We start from the raw sequence: 22,075 nt of genomic DNA on the forward strand, positions 1-22,075 counted from the left end.
ACAGCTGTTAACTAATCAGAATGTAGCATTTCCATAATGACACTTTATAAGACACATTTTCTACCTTGTTACTGCTAACAATCAAATTACATACATTTAGCAATTTCCTGAGTAAGTGCTTTAAGAAAATACCCTTATTCTCCCATCTGAAGTTTTATTTTTCAAACTAGCATTTTCTATGAAAGATGATATAATGGGAGGAAGAGAGAAAAAAAAATGGAAGCACTCCCACATCATATTTCCTGTGCTGAAAATGGAAAAGGGATAAACACATCCACACATGTGTGCATGTATGCACACATAAACACACACACACACGCACACACACACACATACACACACACACACACACACACACACACACACACACACACACACACACACCCCTTGTAAAAAGCAAAAGGTTTCTTTTGTGGTTTTTAAGAGGATGGAAGAAACTAAGAGATGTTTCTGAGAACTCCCCACTGAGGGAAACTGGGGCATCTGAGATGTGGCTGCCATTGAAAAGAAAAAAAAAAAAAAAAAAAAAAGAAAAGAAAGGTTTTGGGATTGTTCACAAAGGGCTGAAAGCACAAAATGGAGACATATTTAGAAACTAAGGACCTACCACTCAGGGGATAACAAAAGTTCTTGAGGTTGAGAATCTTTTTGGAGCTTTAGAAAAAGAGAGAGGGAGAAATCATCATGCCAAACCATCTCCTTTCTTTTAGTACACACACTTTTGGATACAATTGTCTCCATTTTCCTTAGACTTTTGGAGCACAGAAATGCATAATACTCATCTCTGCATAAAATGCAGCCTAAGGATTTTTTAGAATTTATCAGTGACATATTGGACATAGCCCTAACCTTGATATTCACTTCACTGATTTTTAGGGGACTAGCTGAACCAGGGTTAACTGGTGGAATGTAACTATCAAAAGATCATGATTATTGTTAATATTGCCTTTGTATCCCCACTTCTTATCTATACACTGCAGGCATTTAATAAATGATTGTTTCATCACAATGTATTATATCACATCATATTGTAATATGCCACATGTAATATTTAGTATCGTATTACATCATGCTGGAACACATTGACCAAAATTTTTAAAGGCTCTAACTAAAAATCAAGGCAATAAGGATAGATTCTCATAACATATACATGTGCAGAGAGAAATAAACAGAGAGTGTGTAAAAGAGAAAGAGAAAGTAAGAGAGAGAAAGAAAGAGAAAGAGGGCACATGATCTTGGTAAGCAAAAATATATACATATACAAATTTGTGGGATATATCTCTATATAAAATCACAAGTATACCCTTCACATTTTTTGTTGGTTATTCAGAATATAAAGCTAAAAAAATTCAAAGTTCCATCTTCTAATCTAATAGATAAAATATTTACAGAAAACAGTATGGTAAGAGGTAAAATGTATTAAGAGAGAAGTAGAAAAACAAAGTAACCTATGAAAATGTGTGGAGAGAGGATCATTTTCAGCTGAGTGGAATAAGGGAAAGTTTCAAATAAAGGAAGTGGCTTGTGAGCTGGAACTTGAAGTTAGATAAGGATTCTAATAGAGTGATGTGAGGGACTACATTATACATGGGTGAAGACTGTTCAAATGAATGTTAGAGATTGAGAGATTGAAGAAGGAGATCTAGAATCAGTTAGTTATCAAGGTTGACTGGAAGAGAGAATGAAATCAATGCTTGGAGAAGAAAATAATGCTGAAAAGACAGAATGGAAGCAGATTGGGATTTTTAAATAATCACACAAAATCCTACATATCAGATAATTCGCTACATTTTAGAAATATAGGATGTAATAGTTTGTTTTCTTTAGAAGTAAATATAGAATATCAACTCTAGCTTGTTAATTAATAATGAAGCATTATTCAAAAATTACCAACATGAATATGGAAAAACAGTAATAATATTTCTTTTCTTTCATGTGTCCTTCTTTAATCAATAGGTTATTTGACAAACAAAGTGCTTCTACTGATAGAAGTTTTTATGCTTTGAGATCCATGAATCTGAATATTTGCAGGTTTGATTCTATGATCTTGGGTGTATTGAATTAAAACTGCAGTGAGTTGTAAAATAGTATCATGAAAAATAACCCTAACCAAACCTAAACTTCTGGAGTGTGCCCCAGTCCCTGACTCCAGAAAGTTGAATGTTTCAAGAAGAAGCATTTAATAAACATCCCTGGTTTGCTTTCTTTGCTCCACTATCTTGTTCACAATGAAATGCCTAGAAGACTCACAAAGGCATTTTCAACAGACACACCTAAATAGAAGATTCCATAAAAGACTGTGATGAAGCATAGCAAACTGAAAAGGAAAAAAAAAAAATAAAAACAAATTTTGCTTGAATTGACTTTCTGATATGCCTCATTATGCTGAATCTTAGATATAAGGTAAAAGCAGAAATCACATGTAAGTAACATGTGCAGTTTGACTTAGGACAAAAAGGAAGCTTCATTACTCATAGAAACAATTAATAATTTGAACAAAATAAATAAGATGATTGAAAAATTGTTTAATCATTATACATATTTATATACACACCCAAATATACACAGATATATAGATATATTATATATAAATGCAGATATAAAATCACTCACACATATATACACACATATATGTATGTATGTATATGTGTATGAATATATGTGTATACTATTACATATATACATATTCTCTTAAATTCATCAAGGGTTGCTTTTTTTTTCCTTTTTAAAACAAGCATGAAAATGTCTTGCAGGGTGAATTCAAATCAATTTAATTTTTCATTCATAAAACATTGCTTAAGCAGCTACTATACCCAGAGTACTGTGCTAGACTCAGGGTATACAAAAATAAAAGTTTATAAAAGATGTTGCCTTTAAAAAGGTAAAATTCACTTAGTGGCAGTAAAAAGGAAATGGGCAGTTAGTTGGCACAGTGGATAGAGTGTCAGGAGTGGAGTCAAGATGACACATTTTCCTGAATTCCAATCTGGCCTCAAACAGTTGCTAGATATTTGACCTTGAGCAAATCACTTGCGCCTATTTTTCTCATCTGTAAAACAAGCTGGTAAAGGAAATCACAAATCACTCTAGTATCTTTGACAAGAAAATTCTAAATAGAATCATTCAAAGTCAGACACAATTGAAATGACTGAATAACAATAGAGGAGAAATGAGATGTAATACAGATGGTTTAAAAAATAACAGTTGAAAAGTAAAGTAATTTTTGATGATGCATTTTTAATTGGGGAAATTATAAGGCATATTATATAGGAAGTTACACTTTAGAAGAAGCTTAAGTGGATAGAAGAGTACCAATAAATGGCTACATTGCTACTAGATTAGAATTAGACAATAAAGTATTTTGAGGTTGACTTTTGACCTTTATACAAGATATCTCAGCTGATTGTCATTGATGGGTATGCACATTCTAGAATTTCATGAAGAGGCAGTATGCTATTGCCTTTAGAGACCTCAACTTGAAGTCAAGAAGACTGTGATACAAATAATCTATCTAATACTTATGATCTATATGATCATGACAAGTCTCTTAATGGTCTGAGCTTCAATATGCTTTTTTGGTGCTATCTGTAAAATCAGACGATTTGAATGGCTCTGAATGTATCATGTTATGATTATACATGAATATTACTTTATATCAACAGATATTAAGTACTTACTATGTATAAGGTCTTCATCTAGCCATAAAAATATGAAGTAAAACCCATTCCCAATTCTTACCAATTTATTATGTCTCACATAAGGAGTATCAGAACCAACTAGCTAGTACATTGGATAGAGCCCCAAGCCAGGAATATGAAAGTCTTATCTTCCTCAAACCAATTGTGGTCTCAGGCAATTATTAGCTATATGACCCTGATCAAGTCACCTACCCCTGCATGCATCACAGTTTCCTCAACTCTGAAATGAGTTGGAGAAGGAAATTGAAACCACTCCAGTATCTCTGCCTAGAAAATCCCAAAGAAGTCACCAAAAGTTGTATGGAACTGGAAAAAAATGGGGAATCTGATACAAAACAAAAGACAAGTGGAAGATGTAAGTATATACCTATTCAGGGGACCACTAGGGTGCAACATTACCATTAACATGCATTTACATGCATTCATTCATTAATTCCTGACTTAAAACTTGTGAGTTTCCATAGCTGATATTATAAGGATTCCCAATGTAGCTCTGTAACTATAGATTTAACTTTCACTGAAGTCTTCTTTAGATCTTACTGGTTACTTGAACCAGAACACCATCTACATATATTCAAGACCATTTTACAGTTCTTAAGGAAAGTTTTGCTCACCAGAAAAAAGAAAAAAAAATTAGAGCAAGCTAGATTGCTAAACCATATTAATGAGGTCTTTACATATGTGTGTGTCCTGACATACTGATTAGGAAATATTATTATAGGCTACTTAAAAACTGAATGTTAATTTTGAATTTCAAATGTCTATTCTATAAGACACCAACTAGTTTACTCATCTCCTCTAGTATCTTTAAATTAAATTCATCATTTAGGCTTCATCAATTTCAGCAAAAATCCGAATCAGTAATTCAACCTAGGAAAACCATCCACTTTATTGCGTATCATGCAAATCTTGACTGATTTTTTACCTTTTTCTAACAACCTCATTCTCGGAACATTTTATTTTCTATTGGAAAATAGGAAACTAAATTGTGTATTTGGGGTTTCATAAAGTTCTTGATAGAATGTCTTATAGAAATAATGAATGATGAAAGTACAAAATACAATTATGAAACAAGTATGATTTTAGATAAAAAAGAGACCTGGAGTTGGTCTTAAGTATAAGTGAATTGCAATGAAGTATGATTTACTATATTAACCCTCAATTTCATTTTATATTGCTATTGAGATATTCCAGTTTGAAATAGGCAGGATCTAGCTACTAATGTAATTTCAGCTGAGTATAGTATATTATTGCTTCCAGCATTGAATTGAATATTATGTTTCTTTTGCTTTCACAGTGTATTAGAAATGAGAAACACTTCAAGAAAATTGAACCTAGATTAGCATTTCAGGCTTCAGGTAATCCTTAGGTGTTGAATTTTTTGGGAAGAAAATTATAAAAATATCTCTCCTTTGTCCTTTTCATTCTCTTGTTCTTCTCTTCCTATGAGGATTTCCTATGCAATGAGACTCATCACTTTTTCCTATATTCTCTTATTCAAGAATTAAGATTTGGGGTCAAAAGTCATATTTTTGTATCACTTATCACACTGAGCATATTAATACTTTTCTTCTCTAAATTAAAACAAATGAGATGATAGATAAGATGGGGATGAGGATGTAATGAAGATGGGGGGAGGAATACATTTCTTTATCAATCCATGATACCAAAGAAAATTAAATGAAAATTGGAGGAGATAGAATTTTTTTTTTCACACGAATGAATAAGTTCTTATAGAATATCTACTAAATTGTTTCAGGGGAAAAACCAATGATGAGCAAAAGTCAGGAGAAAAGCTGTCCTACTTTACATATAAAGGAAATTGTGTGTGTGTGTGTGTGTGTGTGTGTGTGTGTGTCTGTGTGTGTGTGTGTTTAAGTCTCAGTAACAAATTGAAATCAGAACCAAAAAAAAGCAGCTTTTAATATCTATTTGACATTTGTCTTTTACAGATTGTTTTATAGCTATTTGTTCATACTTTCTTTAATTTTTATTGAGTGAAGATGGGGAAGAGGGAGGGATAAAAGACTAAATTATAACTGAAAGCATTTCTTCCAAAAGGAACATATTTAACATAAAAAATGAAGATAAATAATGTTAACACATATGCACACAAAACCAGTTCTGAAATAAAAAAAATATTTTAGAGATGTATTTTCCCTCTTTATTCATTGAAAAAAACAAAATAACACCAGTTTAAGATTTTTAATCATTTTCAGTAAAAGTAAATTAGAATGCGGATGATGTAACCAAATAAAAATTTTATTCTTCAATATTTTAAGTATAAATATTAATTTACTTAATATAACAATACTAAGCATTATTAAAAGTTTGTTTTTTTTTATTTCTACCTTATACTATTTTGATTAATCATGTTTTTGTTGTTTTATTTTTTTAGGAAGTATGTAAGGTAATTTCTACTGTATAAATTTAAAACAAAAAGACACTGTATATAATGTAGATAAATTCTCTGACACTGCTTTTAAATATAGAATTTTTAAATGAAATTTCTGGTTTTTGTCCATCTAGGTTTTGTTTTATTGTTTTGATATTGTTTTAAATTCTGAGCCCATTGTCAAAAAATACAATGAATTCTTCTTAAACTATATTATATGTTATTATAAAATTAACTGCTTTTCAGAAGCACTGAGGGACCATTTTGATTCAAATATGAAGCTTGCCCCTTGTTTCCTAATTTCTTTTTAAAAATTTTTATTAAAGCTTTTTATTTTCAAAACATATGAATGGATAATTTTTCAACCCTGACCTTTGCAAAACCTTGTGTTCTAAATTTTTTTTCTCCTTCCCCCCCACCCCTATGGCAAGTAATCCAATATATGTTAAACATGTTAAAAAATGTAGATAATTAATGAAAAAAATATCAAATAAAGGTGGCCTAGCTGTACCTGAAATAGTGTTCCAAATCACTGTTAATCAGAGAAATGCAAATTAAGACAATTCTGAGATACCACTACACACCTGTCAGATTGGCTAATAGTGAATAACTGTAGCAATCTAGTGTTTGACAAACCCAAAGATCCCAACTTTTGGGATAAGAATTCATTATTTGATAAAAACTGCTGGGAAAACTGGAAATTAGTATGGCAGAAACTAGGCATGGTCCCTCACTTAACACCACATACTAAGATAAGATCAAAATAGGTCCATGATTTAGGCATAAAGAACAAGATCATAAATAAATTAGAGGAACATAGGATAGTTTACCTCTCAGACTTGTGGAGGAGGAAGGAATTTGTTACCAAAGGAGAACTAGAGATGATTATTGATCATAAAATAGAAAATTTTGATTACATCAAATTAAAAAGCTTTTGTACAAACAAAACTAATGCAAACAAGATTAGAAGGGAAGTAACAAACTGGCAAAACATTTTTACAGTTAAAGGTTCGATAAAGGCATCATTTCCAAAATATACAGAGAATTGACTTTAATTTATAAGAAATCAAGCCATTCTCCAATTGATAAATGGTCAAAGGATATTAACAGACAATTTTCAAATGATGAAATTGAAACTTTTTTCCACTCATATGAAATAGTGTTAGAAATCACTATTGATCAGAGAAATGCAAATTAAGACAACTCTGAGATACCACTACACACCTGTCAGATTGGCTAAGATGACAGGAAACAATAATGATGAATGTTGGAGGGGATGTGGGAAAACTGGCACACTGATGCATTGTTGGTGGAGTTGTGAAAGAATCCAACCATTCTGGAGAGCAATCTGGAATTATGCCCAAAAAGTTATCAAACTGTGCATACCCTTTGATCCAGCAGTGCTACTACTGGGCTTATATCCCAAACAAACACTAAAGAAGGGAAAGGGACTTGTATGTGCCCAAATGTTTGTGGCAGCCCTTTTTGTAGTGCCTAGAAACTGGAAAATGAATGGATGCCCATCAATTGAAGAATGATTGGGTAAATTATGGTATATGAATGTTATGGAATATTATTGTTCTGTAAGAAATGACCAGCAGCATGAATACAGAGAAGCTTGAAGAGACTTATATGAACTGATAGTGAGTGAAATGAGCAGAACCAGGAGATTATTATACACTTCAACAATAATACTGTATGAGGATGTATTCTAATGGAAGTGGATATCTTTTTTTTTTTAATTTATTTTTTTTTTATTTTTTTTATTTTTATTTTTTTTTATATTTTTTATTATTATATATATATATATATTTTATAATATTATCCCTTGTATTCATTTTTCCAAATTACCCCCCCTCCCTCTATTCCCTCCCCCCGACGACAGGCAATACCATACATTTTACATGTGTTACAATATAGTCTAGGTACAATACATGTGTGCGAATATCATTTTCTTGTTGCACAATAAACATTAGAATCCGAAGGTACATGCAACCTGGGCAGACAGATATTAGTGCTAACAATTTTCATTCCCCTCCCAGTGTTTCTTCTCTGGGTGTAGCTACCTCTGTCCATCATTGATCAACTGGAAGTGAGTTGGATCTTCTTTATGTTGAAGATTTCCATGGAAGTGGATATCTTCCACAAAGAGAAGATCTAATTCAGTTCCAATTGATCAATGATGGACAGAATCAGCTTCACCCAAAAAAGGAACACTGGGAAATGAGCATAAACTGTTTGCATTTTTGTTTTTTTATTTCTAGGTTATTTTTACCTTCTGAATCTAATTCTTCCTGTGCAACAAGAAATTTGCTTCTGCACATAAATATTGTATCTAGTATATACTATAACATATTTAACATGTATGGGACTACCTGCCATCTAGAAGAGGAGGTAGAGGGAAGGAGGGGAAAATTCAGAACATAAGTGAGTGCAAGGGATAATGTTGTAAAAAATTACCCATACATACATACTGTCAAAAAAGTTATAATTACAAAATTAATATTTTAAAAATCTAGTTTAAATCAAATAGATGCATATATTATTTATAAAATTATACTACATAAGCAAAATCAGATCAAAATGGGAAAAACGAGAAATTAAAAAAAATGCAAGCAAGCAACAACAAAAAGAGTGAGAATGCTATGTTGTAGTCCACACTCAGTTCCCACAGTCCTCTCTCTCACTGTAGATTGTTCTCTTCATATTAAGAACATTGGATCTGACCTTAATCATTTCATTGTTGAAAAGATCCATGTCCATCAGAATTTATCTTTATGTAATCTTGTTGCAATGTACAATGACTTTCTGGTTCTGCTCATTTCATTTAGCATCAGTTTATGTAAGTCTCCTCAGGCCTCTCTGAAATCATCCTGCTGATCATTTCTTATAGAACAATAATATTCCATAACATTCATATTCAGCCCTTCTCCAACTGATGGGCATCCACAAAGTTTCAGGTTTCTTGATGATACAAAAAGGAGCTTGACCTTTCTTTATATCATGTATTCAAAGAGATAAGGGTTCTAAAGTAGCCTCAGACACAATAATAACACTGGGCAAGTCACTTCACTGCTAAGATCCTGAGTCAACCCCATAGGACTCATATACTGGTTTCTTAGGCTCATTTTTGTCTATGTTGATCAAGGGGCTTTGTCCAGCACAGATTCTTCATATGGTCATTCTGTCCTTTTTATTCTATCCAAGTTGTAATTAATTCATAAATTCAAAATTTTGACATTTCTCCAATAACAAAATATCTTAGGAATCTAAATAATAAAATGAGAGGGCATTTCCATATTTGTATTAGGTCTAAATTTAAGAGTTATGAAAATGATTATCTAAACTTTTGTTGTAAAGGTACTTCATAACCTATACCTATTTATTCCTTAAATGTTCCTTTTGAATTACCAGGAAAAGTGACAGATAGGATGATGCATTTGGTGATAGAGATAATTATGCACTATGAATATATATATATATATATATATATATATATATATATATATATATAGAATTATAGGATTTATAGGGAAGGGGCCTTAGAGATTATTTAGTCCAACCCTTTCATTGAGCCTATCAAAATATTTTATGTAGATCATCAAGCAGTAATGAGTTTTGTTCAGTATTATAATGACCCAGATTTGAATAAGATAGTAAGAGAGTACATTGGTACTCTTGATGAGAAAAAGGCACCTGGTTCAAATAAACTATATCATAGAGTACTAAAAGAAATGCTAAGTATTATTATTGAATTGCTGTCACTTATAATTATCATTTTTTAAATTTTTCAATACTATATTTTCCAATATACATAAAGATAATTTTCAACATTCATTTTTATAATAGTTTGTATTTCAATGTTTTTTTCTCTCCCTCCCCTATGTTCCTACTCCCCAAACAGCAAACAATCTAACAAAGACTACATATGGGCAATTCTTTTAAATATATTTCCACATTTCTCATATTGTGTAAGAAAAAACAGACCAAAAGGGAAAGAAACCAGGAGAAAGAAAAAAAAAAAACTAAGAAACAAACAAAAAAGATGAAAATTGTCAAGAATAATTATTCAGAAAAAAGAGTAGTACTGAAGGATGAAGGAAGAATAAATGTTGCCTCATCTTTTTAAGGGGCAACTGTAGTCTAAAAAGTTTATGTCAGTGAGTTTGATTTGGATTTCTGGAAAAATTTTAAACTTTATAGCTGAAGATATTTACTGAATATTTAGAAAAGTAAGTCACAATGACATAAAAGCAATGTGGCTACAAATAATATATCAGATATATCAAGAATTGGACTGAATTTGTTTTGTTTTGTTTTTTCCTGATAACAGTTAAACTGATAGATCATGGTAATATTATGGATATATTTCTTCTTTATTTTAGAAATAATTTAATAAATTCTACCATGAGATCATTGTGGAAGGTTGGGGATATGAAATTCTAAGTAGAATATTAAGTATTTGCAGAATGAGTTGATTGGCCAGAGCAAGAATTGTAATCAATACAAATTCAAACAACTGTTGGAAAAGCATCACCAAGGCAGTGAACCATGAATCTGTGAACAACTTTACACTGCTATAAATTGTTGTCAGTGACTTGGATAAAATATAAGTAGCAAGCTTATTCAATTTTTAGTTAATAAAAAAGCTCATGTATTAAATGTTAGTATTAGAATCAGAAAAGGATTATGATGGAATAGAATGTTGGATTGAATATAATATAAAGGGCTTTAATAAGAATAAATGTAAAATGTTACACCTGAGGTCAAGAAATTTATTTCATAAATATAATATGGGGAAATATAATTAGAAAGCAGTTTGGGGGAAATTTTCTAGCAGTCTTAGTAGATAATAAACTGATATATGAGTTAGTAGTTTCATATAGTAAAACAAAAATAAATGAAAGATAATTTGATATTAGGGTGCTTCAAGAGAGACATAAACCCTGAAAATATGGAAGTGATCATCCTGCTATATTTTGCATTGTTCAGGTAACAAAAAAACTTATGTTTAGTTCTCAGAACTACATTTTAGAAAAGTCAAATATAAACTGTCAAATATAAATATATACAGCTAGGTTGCACAGTGGATAGAGCACCAGCCTCGAATTCAGGAGGACCCCAGTTCAAATCTGGTCTCAGACACTTAACACTTCCTAGCTGTATGACCCTGGGCAAGTCACTTAACCCCAGCTTAAAAAAAAAAAGTAGCTGTCTATAAGTATTTGTAAGTTTGTCATGTGGAGATAAATTATACTCATTTTAGTTTGTCCCAAAAAACATTACAAGGAGGCAAATCATGGTTTTAGATCTCTTAACTTTATAATTATACTTAATAAAACATGGAATAGATGGAGGATTCTGGGAAGATGGGTGAATCTGTCAGAAAATTTCAAGCTCTCCAGATTTCCCTGCTAATAATAATAATAATAATAATAATAATAATAATAATAATAATTGTATCTCAGGGCAAACATGTCATGTTTTTCAGACTGCAAAAAAATCAAATAATACTTGGGACAGAGTAGGGGTCCTCCTGAAACAATCCCTGAAGATCTCTGAAAAAAAATGTTTAAACAGTATGAAGCATAAACGCCTTCAGGGTATCTCGACAGAAACAGCAAAGGAAGGAGCCCTGAGGCTAGCTGGGTTCAGATGTAGCCTCAGTCAAAACCACAAGAACTTTCACCTGCAGGCCAGTGTGGGGAGCTAGGGGGTCTGATTCTAGGAAGACTGAGGATCCTCTCCTGATGCTGCTAAGACCTATCCCTCAGCAATAAAGAATGAGCATACTCAGTGAATGCAAAAGCAATGAGGTAAGGAGGTTACTTGCTTCAGACATTTATAAGAAGGTAGAGTTCTTGTTTGGGGGTTCCAGGTCAGAGAGGAGAGCTCAAATGAAGCCAGAAGCAACTGTATCTCCACTCCAGGACTAGAGGTGGTTACACTAATAAGTTCTTATTTAAAAGCAATTATAGGCAAAGGAGAATGAACCCAAACATGGAAAATTACTCTGAAAATAGATAAAACTGGAATTTATATTCAAATAAAAATTCTGAAATAAAAAGTGCCTAACCCAAAGAATAAAGCTAAATGGTTACCTGCCCCAAAATAAATCATAGAATAACTAAAAAAACAAAAACAAAAACAAAAAAAAAAAAACTTTAAAAAGTAAATGAGAGGGATTGAGGAAAAAAATTTAAAAATTAAAAAATAAGAACAATTTGAGAAAAGCAAGACTATGAAAAGAAAACCAACCAACTACAAAATGAGATCCAGAAGAAAATGATTCTTTGAAAATTAAAATTTGGCAAGGGGAAGCCAGTAAAGTTATAAGAGGCCAAGAAATAACAAAACAAAATATATGTAATGAAAATATAAAGAAGACAATATGAAAAATCTCATAAGAAAAACAATAAATCTGGAAAACAAGAGGAGAAAACATAAGAATAATTGTATTACCTGAAAGTTATAACCAATAAAAGAATCTTGACACAATGCTAAAAGAAATAAAGAAAATTGTCCTGGAGTGATAAAATAAGAGAGAAAAGCAGAAATAGAAAAAGCCACCAATCACAACATCAAAGAGATACTACAAAGAAAACATGTAGGGACATTACTGCTAAATTTCAAAACTCCCAGATCAAAGAGAAAACAATATAAGAAACAACAACAACAACAGCAGCAGCAACAACAACAACAACAACAACAACAACAACAACAACAACAACAACAACAAACAATTCAAATATGTGAACCTACAATTTGAATTATACAGAATTTATTAGCAGTACAATAAAAGATTGGAGGTACTAGGATATTACATATAAACAATCAAAAGATCTAGGCTTTGTATATCCCACAATTGTATTGTGGAATATATATCCATAAGAATGACATTGCTTTACAAAAACAATACACAATATCAGGGCATGATCTTCTTTGAGATTACTCATTTACTATGATGGTAAGGAGGAGGAGGATAATATTAAAATATTTCTATGCTGATAAAGATACAATGAAGTAATATCAGATATTCATGAAGGCAAAAAGGAATGAAAACAAAGTGTTTACTAGACTACTACTTTCAAGTATATATATATATATATATATATATATATATATATATATATATATATATATATATATATATATGACTCTCCTTCTAAAGAGATCAGTCAGGTAGCTATGACTACTATTGTTCCATAGAAGGCATAATTTATTCTTATTGTTGAATTACAGGCTTCCTTGGTTGCTGTAATCTTGAATCATAAAGATGGAAAATGACAACATTAAAAGAAGTATTGCTAAATTTAATCAGTTGAGAGAAGGTATCAATGATCTTGTAGATGAAAAAAGGACGAATCTCATAACTTCCTCATAAGAACTCAATATGTTCTTTTCTTATTGCCACATTCCTATATCATAGAATCTAAACATCTAATCTAATGATCTAATTTGCTATGATTTATCTATAGCAAATAGTTTGCCAGCCATAATTGGAAACCAGTTAACACCAATATAAAATTGCTTGTATTTTTGTTCCTTCTCTGACACCAGTGCCAAGCAAATATCAGTCTCCAGTCTTTTACCTCCAATCTGTAGCTTCCTTGATTTTACAGACCTCTCTGGAAATAACTTAGTTTTTAGACACTTAGGACATGATACTTAATATTCAGACAATTAGGGCATTAAGCAGATACATTGATTTGGAAACCCTAACATTAGTTTGTTGCTTTTTGGAGACAAAGACAAGGAGAGTACCCTCTCCTGATGTTCTGGCAATTATCTGATATGATTAGTTTATAACTGTAGAACAAAGAAATTACTTGGAAACTAGTTTTTAACCTTTGTACAGAAAAAATATATGCCCACAAAATGCATTGTTGACTAGGTGCTGATTAATAAACATAAAACCTTTTTGATGACATAAGGAATATATCAAAGACAATAAAATATACATGATAAATTGAGGGAAGGAGGGAAAGAGAGGAAATATATTTTTTATTTTCCTTTTTTTTCAACCACATTTGTAATGTCAACACTGGAAGGAGCCTGCCTCTTTCCACAGTAACAGGTGACTAAATATTCTCAGTGGACTGATTGTTCATATTACAACTATTTTAAAGTCTTCAATATGGAAAGTTATGGCACTTATAAAGAGAGCATTCGCAACCAGTAAAAAGAAATCTTTTGAAACCTAAATAAATAGTGTTAAAGAAATAATAAAGAAGCAAAAGTATAGTGAGGTAAAGTAATGTAGAAAACAAACTCAAGGATTTAAGAAATTATTTTTCACTTCATGTAAATTTGGAAATTATAATGGCCAAGGTAGTGTTTACCTATGTTGAATAATTGGTTCATTCATTTACATATTTATTTTTATTTGTTAATTTATTTATTTTCCATTTGAAAATTCTTAAAGATAGCAATAATAAAAACAAAGTATTTGTGGAAGAAAGATTAACTTTATCCTGAACTAAATGACCAAGGAATTAGTATATGATAGAACATTATTACATCTACCACTGAGTGATCTATTTGGACAACTTCTCAGTTCTCTAATGTCAATCAGGAAAACATGATCAACTCCTTTATGAACAGTTCATAGTATTCTCAGATTTTCTGCTTAATGAAAGTATCAATGTGGATTATTATAATTATAATTATAATAGCTTGCATTGATGGACACTTTATTATCTCTTTTGATGCTTATTACAACTCTGGGATGTAAATGCTGTTATTTTCTTCATTTTACAATTAAAGAAACTGAGACAAACTTAGGTTAAGTGATTTGCCCAAGGCCATACAGCTATTAAGTATTTGGAGTTGGATTCAAGCCATCCTGACTTCATGCTCAGTACATATTCATTGTACCACCTAGCTTCCCTTTTGGATAACTATAGTGACTGTTAAAAAAAAAAAAAAAAAAAAAAAAACATTAAAAAATATTTTTTCTAGACTGCAGAAAGTACATTAGTCCAAACAAATAAGGAGACAGACTAGCTGGAGCTTGGTTTTTGGGTATTTCTGTGACAATGGGGGAAGTTTCAATATCCCTTGAATAAAACTATGAATGATTTGATCATTGGCTGGGACCATTTCTGGAAGGGACTGATGAAGAATTATCAGTGTTATATATCTTGTAATAAATAAATATCATTGATTGCAATACATTTGACTACATGAGAAAATTAAGGAAGTCACAAATTGGAGATTTGAAATAGAGACTGATGTTCCCTTGGCACTAGTGTCATAGAAAAAGCTAAAATTTAGGCAACTTCGTGTTGATGTTATCTACAACAATGATTGGTAGACTATTTGCTTTGGATAAGAATTTTGTATCTTAGATCCTATGAAACATAAATGGATCAATAGGGAGGAGAAAAATTTGAATTCTTATTTAGCTTTTGACAATGTTGAAGAATTCATCAGATCCACCCTTCTTCTCAAGCTCATTATTCATGTACTAAAACTTTGATTAAGACCCCCTTACAGCTCAAGTCTGGATTAATAAATATTAAGAACTTGATTACTTCCAAAATATGAATTCCTTTAAAGAACCATAAAAAATGCAACAAAAATGAAGCAACTTTTGCTAAATTCAAAAAGAAAAATTTCTAACAGTCCATGGAGAATGCTTATCCAGAGCTACATCATTTGAACACAGAATGTTTTGATTAACATAAAAACATCTAATTATTGTTTTGACTCATCCTCAATATAAACAGTGTGATGAAAGTTTCCATCCTTGATATGAAATGGGACGTGTCTTTCAATTTATATCATATAAGAAAATATGTTACCAAGGGGTAGAAGATTGCATAATTATCAATGCAGGCACAAACTATCTGGGGGTGCATATGTATCTCAAAAAAAAGGTTCCAGAAAAGCACAAATTTATTTTTCAAAAGGATTATTTTTAACAGGCTAAGAAATATATACAGAGTGAGTTAAATACTTAAAATCGGCATTCCAAGCACGATCTTTGAAAAACCTTGTATTTCAATTTTTTTCTCTCACTTTCCCTCCTTTCCTTTCATTGTTTTAATGAGATCACAAAAAAGGGAAAGAAAATGCTAGAATTTTTAAAATAAATGCTACAAAACTTGTACTCTTACAAATTCTCAAAAAATTCACACTTTCTAAAATAGTTTATGAAAATTTTGCAGTCATCTCCGAGGTTGAACCACGTCATATCTCTAAGTTTGGCTAAGATGGCAGGAAAAGATAATGATTAATGGTACAGGGATTTGGGAAAACTGGAACACTAATGCATTGTTGGTGGAATTGTGAACTGATCCATTCATTCTGGAGAGCAATTTAGAAGGATTCTCAAAGAGCTAGAAAGCTGTACACACCTTTGATGGAACACTGTCTCTAATGTATTTCAAGATAAGTTATTTTTAAACAAAAGCCAAAAAAACTCTTTTAGTTCAAAATTTTAAAACAATTATCAACTAAATAGTTTTTTTTTCTGATATAGCATATATTGGCTTGAATACTTCCAGTGATAAGTAAATAACTGCCTAATCAGGCTGTCTATTCTATTTTCAGGAAGCCATAATTGCTAGAATGTTCTTTCTATGAAGCTGGAATCTGCTAATTTCCACTTATTTGCTTTTAGGCATGTCCTCTTGAGCCAAGTAGAGTGAACTTAAGCCTTCTTCCATACAACAGATTTTTAAATTGTTGAAAATAGTTATTATGGGCCAGTTCCAATGATCTTGTGATGAAGAGAGCCATCTACACCCAGAGAGAGGACTATAGGAACTCAATGTGGATCACACCCATAATATTCTCACTCTTTTTCTTGCTGTTCACTTGCATTTCATTTTCTTACCCATTTACTTTCCTTTTTGATCTGATCTTTCTAGTGCAGCAAGAGAATTATATAAATATGTTTACACATATTGGATTTAACATATATTTAAACATGTATAACATATATTGTATAGCTGCTTGCCATCTAGGGGAGGAGGTGGGGGGAAGGAGGGGACAATCTGAAACACAAGGCTATGCAAGTCTCAATGTTGAAAAATTCATGCATGTATTTTGGAAATAAAAGGCTTTTTTTCAAAAAGAAAAGAAAATAGTTATCATGCTACCTTTAAGTCACTTTTTCTTTAGACTAAGTACCCACATTTATCTGAACTATTCTTTCTATGAAATGATTTTGAGTCACTACAGCATTTCATTCATTCCAGTTTCTCATTGTGTAGCCACAATCTGAAGACATCAAGTACTCTAAAGCAAAACTACTTAAACATTTTCCACTAGCTACCCCTCTTCACTCAATACATTTTTAAGTGACCCCAGGTATATGAGTATACATACAAATCAAACATTTATGAATAATAACTCATAATTTTGGCCCCTGCATCTCGTTAAAGGATCCCATATTGAGTCAAAAACTATGGTTTAAACAGTGGTCCTCAAATTTTTTTTAAGTAGGGGGCTAGTTCACTGTCCCTCAAACTGTTGGAGGGCCGGACTATAGTAAAAATAAAAACTCACACTCTGTCTCCGCCCCTCAGCCCATTTGCCATAACCACGCTGCATAAACTTCCTCAGCAGGCTGCATCTGGCCCACAGGCCTTAGTTTGAGAACCCCTGGATTTTAAAAGCTTTGCCAAATGTGGTATTATCAGAGCATATTATAATGTGCCTATAATTCTTTCTTTCATAAGAGTGTTTCTAATAAATATTGAGACTGAAACTAAACGTTGTCAAAGAATAATCTTGTTTTAAACTTTAAGCTAAAGTTTTAGTAATGGTTTAATGTGGTTTAAACATGAGTGAACAATTTTAGATATAAAATTTCAATAAATAAGTTAGGATTTAAATACAATAACTAAATTTGGTCCTTACAAATTGTGGCAAATGCTAATGAAATTATTTTATAAATTATTTGATTTCTGAAACAGATTTTGTTTTTATATAATAACTGGGTAAATTCCTATGCATTGCTTAATACAAAAAAGATGAAATGCATAAACATAAGAAGTACGCAATTTTGATTATTGAACAAACTTTCAAGAAATTGCCAATTGTTATTTTTCAATCAATCAGAGGTAAGGTAATGACATTGATATCAAATTTGTTAAATGTTCTATAATCTTAAAATTGTCATTGGAGAAGACCAAAAAGTCAATGAGATCATACTTGCAGGAAACCATTGATGTTAGTTGATAAATGCAAAAACTCTTCCAAGAACATGGGTTTTTATAGTTTCTCAGGAAAAAAGAATGCTGACTCTAAGAAGACAGAAACACATGTTAACTGGACACAACAGAATTGCTGAGAGAAGAAATTTCTTGTAATCTATAGTGTCTATAAGAGCTTTATAAAAACTTATGCTGCCAAGCAATTAATAAGAAATTAAGTATATACTCCACATATAGTGGCAAGTAGTACCATGTACCATATACTGGGCACTGTGCCAACACTGATGATAAAGTACAAAGAATAAAGCAATACCTACAAGTGAGGAATTTATTTTTCTAATGGAGTTAACAAGTATATTTACAGATACATAGATAGATAGATAGATAGATAGATAGATAGATAGATAGATAGATATTTAATAAATCCAAATAGAGGAAGAATAATAAAATAAAAAGAAAATTTAGAAAATAGGATATTAATCATTAGGGAAATGTAGAATGTAGTGTTTGAGCTTTATCTTAAAGTAAAAGAAAGTTTCTAAGAGGAATCTAACCTTTTAATCATTGCCTTGGTATATACTTCAGAAGAAAAAGAACAGGAAAGGAGGTGCAATTTAGCCTTCAGCAACATCAGGATATTCTTGGAATGACAAATGTGAGCAGGACTTTAAGGATATCTGTACTGGCATAAACATTTGAAGATTTAAGCAAGTTCTTTGAGTGACATATTCAGATTCTCATAGAAGGATCTTAGGCTCATTAATGTAAAGTCTTGGAATGGGAACAAACTGAAGTTCAGAGATTGGTTCCAATTTGCCTGAAATAATAAAATTTCAGAACTAAAGACAAAGTATTATTACATATATATATATATATATATATATATATATATATATATATATATATATAAAATTATTAAATTATTTTCTTTGCAATCCAGTGTTCTACTATATCATTAATACATACTAGTGAAGAAAGTAACAGAATTCTCCAGTGGATAAATCATCAAAAGATATGAATTTTACCCAGAGTTATAAAATCATAGATATGCCTTGACCTAACAATAACACTCCTAAGCATGAATTCCAAAAGAATTTTTTTTCCTGAGGCAATTGGGGTTAAGTGACTTGCTCAGGGTCACGCAGCTAGAAAGAATTAAGTGTCTGAGGCCAGATTTGAACTGAGTCCTCATGATTTCAGTGCTGGTGCCATATCCATTATGCCACCTAGATGCCCCCCAAAAGAAATTTTTAAAAAGGAAAAGAACCTATATATACAAAAATGTTTGTAACAGCTTTTTCTCAAGAGAATTGGAAATTGAGGGCATGGGCATAAGTTGGGGATAACTAAATAAATTGTGGTAGTAATTATAATGGAATATCACTGTTCTCTAAGAAATGATGAGCAGGATGCTCTCAGGAAAATCTGGAAAATCCTCCATGAACTGAATCAAAGTACTGTATCCAAAGTAATAGCAATGTTGTGGGATGATCAACTGTTAATGACTTTGATAGTCTCAGCAATACAATGATCCAAGTCGACTTTAAAGGACTTATGATTTTTTAAAATGCTAGCCATACCCAGTGAAGTTACTGATTATGTCTGAATACATGTTGAAATGTACTTTTTATATTTTATTTTTCTTGAGGGTTTTTTTTTTGAGGGGAAGGGAAACTAGTTTTTTTTTTTTGTTTGTTTTTGTTTTTGTTTGTTTTTTTTTTTTTTACAACAAGACTTACAGAAAAGTATTACATAATTTGATATGTGTTTTCTCAATGGAGGGAGGGTAAAGGAAGAGAATCTAGAGCTCAAAGTTTTAAAAGTAAATGTTGAAAATTATTTTACATCCAAAAGGGAAAAAAATAAAATGCTAAATAAATATTAAGTGCAAGATTTGGTCTAGGAAGATTTTAGTTCGAAAATTGGACCTACCATTGTATAAACTTAAATAATTCTTATTTACTTTCTATGGACCTCATATTCCTTCCTTATAGAATAAAGAAATTGGATGATGTCATGCCCTCAAAAAGTATCCTGTAACTTCAAGTCTACTCTTGAGACGATTTGATTTGATTTTTTTTTTGAAAACTCAGCTCAAGCATCACACTCTATGTTCTGTACAATGGGCCTTGCTTAATAGATCCACTTATCAACTACCCAATGCCTCCCCTTGAAAATTTAAAATGTATTTATTTTGTATATAATTATATAAATACATTCTTACCAGTGAAAGAATGTAAGTTCCATGAAAATAAGGACTGTTATAAATTTGTTTTTGCATTCCTGTTTTCTAGTATAGCAACTGATACATCATAGGAGCTTAATAAATCTTTATTGATAGACTGACGGATCATATGGTCCCATCCCTATGCTAACATTTTTTGTTTTTATTGAGAATTTTTGTTTACAAAGCATATGCATGAATAATTTTTCCAACATTGACCCTTGAATAATCTTTTGTTCCAAATTTTCTTCTCCTTTCCCTCACTCCCCTCCCCTACCTGACAGGTAGTCTAATACATGTTAAATATGTTGAAATTCATGTTAGATACAACACATGTATACATGTTAATACAGTTACCTTGTTGCACAAGAAAAATCAGATCAAGAAGGAAGAAAAGAAAAATTGAGGAATAAAATGCAACACAAGAAAATAACAAAAGAGAGGGAAAATGCAGGACAATAGTATTCCATAGCACTCATGTACCATAATTTATTCAACATTCTCCAAGGATGGGCATCCATTCAGTTTCCATTTTCTAGCCACTCCAAAGAGGGCTGCCACAAACATTTTTGTACATATGGGCCCTTTCCCCTCCTTTAAAATCTCTTTGGAATATAAGCCCAGTAGAAACATTGCTGAATCGAGGGGAATGCACAGTTTGATAACTTTTTGAGCATAGTTCCAAACTGCCTTCCAGAATGGTTGGATCCTTTCACAGTTCCACCAACAGTGTATCAGTGTCCCAGTTTTCCTACATCCCCTCCAACATTATCCATTATCTTTTCCTGTCATCTTAGGCAGTCTGACAGGTGTATAGTGGTATCTCAGAATTATCTTCATTTACATTACTTTGATCAATAATGTTTTGGAGCACCTTTTCAGTTGGCTACAAATAGTTTCAATTTTTTCATCGGAAAATTGTCTGTTTATATCTTTGAACATTTATAAATGGGAGAATGACTTGAACTATTATAAATTTGATTCAATTGTCTATATATTTTAGAAATGAGGCCTTTATCCAATCCTTTGGATTAAAAATATTTTCCCAGTTTGTAGCTTTCCTTCCAATCTTGTCTGCATTAGTTTTATTTGTGCAAAAACTTTTTAACTTAATGTAATCAAAATTAAATATTTTATGATCAATAATGATCTCTAGTTCTTCTTTGGTCACAAATTCCTTCCTCCTCCACAAAGCTGAGAGGTAAACTATCCTATGTCCTTCTAATTTGTTTATAGTATAATTTTTTTATGTCTAGATTGTGAAACCATATCAACCTTATCTTGGTACACAATGTTAGATATAGGTCTATGCCTACTTTCTGCTATACTACTTTTGAATTTTCCCAGCAGTTTTTGTCAAATAGTGAATTCTTATCCCCAAAGTTGGGACCATCAAATTTTTGTTATAGTCATTGGTACATATAGGCCACATTCATGTGCTTATCTCTTCATTAATTCCTTTGAAATTTTTGATCTTTTGTTCTTTCAGATGAATTTTGTTGTTATTTTTTCTAGTTTAGTAAAAGAGTTTCTTGGAAGTTTCATTGGTATAGGACTAAATAAATAAATTAGTTTAGGGAGTATTGTCATC

The sequence above is a fragment of the Sminthopsis crassicaudata genome, chromosome 1 (assembly GCF_048593235.1).
Source record: "Sminthopsis crassicaudata isolate SCR6 chromosome 1, ASM4859323v1, whole genome shotgun sequence".
NCBI lineage: Eukaryota > Metazoa > Chordata > Mammalia > Dasyuromorphia > Dasyuridae > Sminthopsis > Sminthopsis crassicaudata.